Below are 6,000 nucleotides of genomic sequence, written 5' to 3'. Positions count from 1 at the left end.
CTAGCTAGCTCAGGCTACGGGGAACAAGACCGGCGTCCCATCTGGCTCGCCCCGGTAAACAAATAATGATGGCGCCCCGCGTGCTCCATGACGACGGCGGCTCTCAGCCCCTTACGGAAGCAAGGAGACGTCAGCAAGGACTCGACAGCCCCGACAGCTGTCCTTCTGCAAGGCTCCAGCGCTCCTCCGACGGCCACGACATCACATGAACAGGGTGCCAAAACCTCTCCGGCTGCCACGACGGCATGTACTTAGGGCACTAGCTCCTCTCTGCTAGACACATTAGCACACTGCTACATCTCCTATTGTACACCTGGGCCCTCTCCTTACGCCTATAAAAGGAAGGCCCAGGGCACTCGTACGGGGGGCTTGGCCGCGCGGAGAGGACGGGACGGCGCGTGCAAGCCTCTCGCTCCCTCCCACGCGGACGCTTGTAACCCCCTACTGCAAGCGCACCCGACCTGAGCGCAGGACAAACACGAAGGTCGCGGGTTTCCCCTTTTACGCATGTCTCCTTGTTTCCCCCCTCCGTGCTCCGTCTCGCGCCGACCCATCTGGGCTGGGACACGCGGCGACAATTTACTCGTCGGTCCAGGGACCCCCCGGGGTCGAAACGCCGACAAGGATGCAAAGGGACAAAGATAATAATTGTCACATATCAATGTTCTATCATTATTATTATCTTTATCGAGCATAAATAGACATTGTCAAATGTTTGTATTACAATTGTACCTTCGGCTTGCCAGAAGGTGGGAGAGCAAGGATGATGTGAGAGAAAGATTACAATCCAGCGTGAACAGTATGGTGCTACTGTTCATCTATTTATAGGCACGAGGCACAACCCAGACAAAATTACATTCATGCCCTTGACATTTACTCGTGATTATAATACAAATTATCACGGACTAAGTGGTCTTTTCCCCCTTTGAGTCGGTGTCGTCCTTGGTCTTCGTCACCATATCAACCCAAAGCTTTCGGGCAATAGCTTCGACGCTTACTCCTATCACCTTCGGGTTGCTCCTTTACACCACGTGTACTTTTGCCATTAGAGAAGGTCATTTATCCGGGAGCCGAAACCTCCTGTAATAATCTATATCATACTGAAAACATATGGTTAGTCACGTTTTTTAGGACCTTCGGAAGAGGAAGGCCCCCAACAGATGGTATCTTCATGCATAGATATGCTGGATGAAGTATTGCTTCAAAGGAATTTAATGTCCCTTGACCAATGATTGCATTGTAGGGATATTCCATATCAATAATGTCAAAAACAACTTGCTTTGTCCTTGTGTTATGAACATAACCGAAGGTGATTGGCATTGTTATCCTCTCGAGTGCCACTATCTGCCATCCTCCAAAGCCACACAAGGGGTGTGTTGCATCATATATTTTATCATCCTGCTCCTGCATCTGCCTAAAAGCTTTTGCAAAGATGATATATGTTGCACTTCCTGTGTCTAAAAGGATGTTGTGCACCAGGAACCCCTTGATGACACAAGATATGACCATTGCATCATTATGAGGGTAGTCCTTGAGCTGAAGGTCTTCCTGGGAGAAGGTGATTGGTACATGAGACCACTTAGACTTGATGAAGGGTCCCTGCACTCCAACATGTTGTACCCTTCTTTGTGCCTCCTTCTTCTGCTTCTTATTAGCTGGTTCAAACTTGAATGGCCTATGGTTGGGAGCACCAACTTCGTAGCCGAAGGTGCCACGGCTTGGGTTCCTTCCGAAGCCATTGTCACGGAAGTGAGTTCACCGGAGGTGGGCGCCAATATTGGTCACTTGTTCTCAAATGTTGTGAATCAAGAACAAGGCAACACAAAATTATTAAGGACCTTCGTCCTCAGAAGCATTGCCTCTTTTCGGATTTAATGATCATCGGACGAAGGTCGTGAAGGACATGCCTTCATCATTTCATGGGCAAATAAGAATACATAAAGACGAAGAATATAGTTCATTAATTCATTCACATTTATATTTCATAATATACACATGAATATTAACAGAGTTATATATTACATTGGTACCTTCGGCTTACTCGAAGATGCTGATGCGGAGTGAATACAAAAAAACAGCGTGAACAGTACAAGAATACTGTTCACCTATTTATAGGCACGGGACGCAGCCCGGGTAAAAGTACATTTATGACCTTTAACATTTGTCCATAATTGTCGGGGACCATAATTAGGGGTACCCTCAAGACGCCTAATTCTCAGCTGGTAACCCCCATCAGCATAAAGCTGCAGAGGCCTGATGGGTGCGATTAAGTCAGGGATCAGTCCATACGAGCGACTCGATCACGCCTCGCCCGAGCCTAGCCTCGGACAAGGGCAGCCGACCCCGAGGGATTTCCGTCTCGCCCGAGGCCCCCCTCCAACGGCGGACACGTCTCCGGCTCGCCCGAGGCCTTGCCTTCGCTAAGAAGCAACCCTGACTAAATCGCCGCGCCGACCGACCCTATAGAGTGTAAAACTGGTATACTAGCCGTGCTCAATGTCATGAGCAGCTCGGACCCTCACATGATTAACTTATGGAATTAAATTCAATTTGTCATTTGCATCGCATTGGGATTATTTTATTATTACTTTTATTTATTATTACTATGGTTTGGTATTTACTCACACTTAGTAACTGCTAATAAAATTTTGACCAACTTATAAAAGCAATGCTCAACTTCAACCTTTATTTTGTTGATCAGCCTTACACTTCACATGAACTCCCACCTTTGGTGAGTTCATGCATATTATTTCCCACAACTTGTTGAGCTATGAACGTATGTGAGCTCACCCTTGCTATCTCACACACCCCCCACAGGAGAAGAATAGGTGGTTCAAGAGGAGCCACCCAACGAGGAGTACGACTTTATCTAGGTGGCGTCTCCCAATCAGCTTTGTGGCGCCAAGAAAATAAGATTTAGTTCGTTTTATATTTATCATTTATTTTGTAAGACTTCCGCTATGTAATAAATACATTTATGATATTTATGACATTTATCTCTATGCACTCTATAATTATATGTGTTGTTCTTCCTTGGCGAACATATGAGATGCACCCGACTTTATCCCTTAAAACCGGGTGTGACAGAAGTGGTATCGGAGGAAATGTTGACTGTAGGACGAAACCTAGATAGAAATGGACAATACCCTTACCTACTTACCTTACTCTGATTGTTTCTATACTCATCTTGATCCTCTCTCACCTTCTATTGTTCTACTCTAATTACTCTTACCTTTTCTATTCTAAGACAAGGAGGATTACACACTTTGGAATCCTACATTTATGACCCCTAAAGAGATAGGAGACCCAAGACAAAAATTAAAAAATAAATATTTTCTCTATGTAAAATGTTGGTTGATTGTTCTGATGATTATGCCTGATTTGCTTCTTTGATTGATTGAAATAGTATAGTTGGGCATTTTAGCATGTACCACCATAAGGTAATGTATTAGCTTTAGTAGGTGACACACTTAGCTAATAAATCCCCCAAAGTAACATGCCTCATAATTACTCGCCTTACCATATGTTTCTAACTCGGATGGTCAATACCAGGAAGGGTGGTGGAATTGATATACCCCCCAATAGACACAGTCGGAGGATATATAGACAACCACAACAACAAGAAGAAGAGATGAATCCTCCCAATCCTCCACTAGCCGGAGCTGACCCAGCTGTTGCAGCCCAGATGTGGATAATGCAACAAATGGCTGATACTATGGCGGATATGCACGTGCAGATGGGGCAGAAACGCCAAAAGAGGGAGGAGATGCGCCAGGAGAGGAGGGTGCAACAACAGCAGCAAGTCCCATTGCCACCACCGCCACCACCACTTCCACCCCGGGACAAGCACCAGGAATTTATGAGCCACAAGCCGCCTACCTTCGCCAGCTCTCCAGATCCTCTGCATGCCGATGATTGGTTGGATCAGTAGAGAAAATGCTAAACATTGCTCAATGCTCTGACCGGGAGAAGGTTCTCTATGCTTCTGGTCGTCTGACTGGTCCTGCTGCTAACTGGTGGGATTCTTATGTTGCTGCCCATGATGCTGCTGATACTATTACTTGGGCTGAATTCACCACTCAATTCAGAAACTACCACATTCCTGCTGGGTTGATGAAGATTAAAAAGAAGGAATTTCTGTCATTGAAGCAAGGCAACATGTCTGTCAGCGAGTACCACGACAAATTCATTCAGCTGTCAAGATATGCTCCTAATGAGGTGGCTGATGATGAAAGAAAGCAAGAGCACTTCACAGAAGGACTCAATGGGCCACTACAGTACGCAATGGTTGCTCACACGTTCCATCATTTTAGAGGCTGCTTGATAAAGCTCTAGCTATTGAACACAAGCGTGTTCAACTAGGAGATCTGAAGAGGAAGGCCATTGCCAAGGGGCAGGGTAGCAGCAGTATTCGCCCTCGCTACGTGCCGCCCTAGGGTACAGCAGCTCGTCCAGGAGGAGGACCACGTCCAGCTCAGTATGCTCCGCAGGGGACTCCACAGATGCCCCACACTCGTCAGGTTGGCCCCCGTGGAACCCCGGCGAGGCCTACAGGACAGAAGACAGGCCCTACATGCTTCACGTGTAGTCAGATTGGGCAATATGCTAATGCTTGTTCGGTGGGGAATTCTAGTGCACCAGCTCAGAACAAGCAACAGACTCCTGGCAAGGGATTCTCTATTGCCAGGGTTAATCAAGTCAACACTGATGCTACTGCTGAAGGGGCTGACATCGCACTTGGTATGTTTTATATTAATGCAATTCCTGCAACAATATTATTTGATTCTGGTGCTACACATTAATTCATGTCAGCTCGATATGCCAACACAAATGAGTTTCCACTGAAAAATATGAAAACACCAATGTTAGTAATTACACCTCAAGGGTCTGTTGAGGCAAATTACATGACACATAGATTGACGTTGACAATTATGGGAAGAGAATTCTCGGCTACCCCTATAATATTAGGAGAAAGCAGTATAGATCTGATCCTTGGTATGTCATGGTTAAGAAAGGCAAAGACCGTTATACAATGAAGTAGGGGTACTGTAGAACTCACCAGCCCTAAAGGAGAAAGATTTGAAGTTGAAATTACAATAACTACCTCTACCAGACGTGCGGTATTCTTATTAGATGGGAAGTTTGTTGGTGACAACATCCGTGTGGTTAGGGATTTTCCAGATGTCTTTCTAGAGGAGTTACCAGGGATGCCACCAGAGTGGGAAGTCGAGTTTGTCATTGATCTATTACCTGGTACTGCTCCCATTTCAAAAAGGCCATATAGGATGTCACTGGAAGAGTTAAAAGAACTTAAGACACAGTTAACAGAGTTGCAGGAGGCAGGGTACATTCGTCTAAGTTCCTCACCTTGGAGGCACCGGTACTGTTTGTACAAAAGAAGGATGGTTCGCAACAGATGTGTGTGGACTATAGATCACTTAATGATGTCACCATTAAGAACAAGTACCCGTTACCTCGTATTGATGACTTATTTGATCAGATGAGAGGTGCTAGGGTGTTTTCTAAGATTGACCTCAGGTCGGGCTACCATCAAATGAAGATTAGGCCATCTGATATTCCCAAGACGGCTTCCTCAACCTGATATGGTTTATTTCACAGTCATGTCGTTTGGCTTAACCAATGACCAGCCTACTTCATGAATTTGATGAACAAGGTGTTCATGGAGTATCTCGATAAATTTGTCGTGCTATTCATCGATGACATTCTTATTTATTCCAAAAATGATAGTGATCATGAGGAACATTTACATATGGTGCTACAGAAGTTATGGGATAATCAGCTTTATGCCAAATTTACCAAGTGTGATTTCTGGCTTGATGAAGTACATTTTCTCGAGCATATCATCTCCAAAGGAGGAATTTCTGTGGATCCGGCAAAAGTAACAGTGATATTTGATTGGAAGATACCCAGTACAGTCTCGGAGGTCCGGAGTTTCCTGGGACTCGCAGGCTATTACCGGCGATTCATTGAAGGGTTCTC

This window comes from Zea mays, chromosome 6 (assembly GCF_902167145.1).
Source record: "Zea mays cultivar B73 chromosome 6, Zm-B73-REFERENCE-NAM-5.0, whole genome shotgun sequence".
NCBI classification, from domain to species: Eukaryota; Viridiplantae; Streptophyta; class Magnoliopsida; order Poales; family Poaceae; genus Zea; species Zea mays.
The sequence above is the reverse complement of the archived record's forward strand: the minus strand, read 5'-3'. Positions refer to the sequence as shown.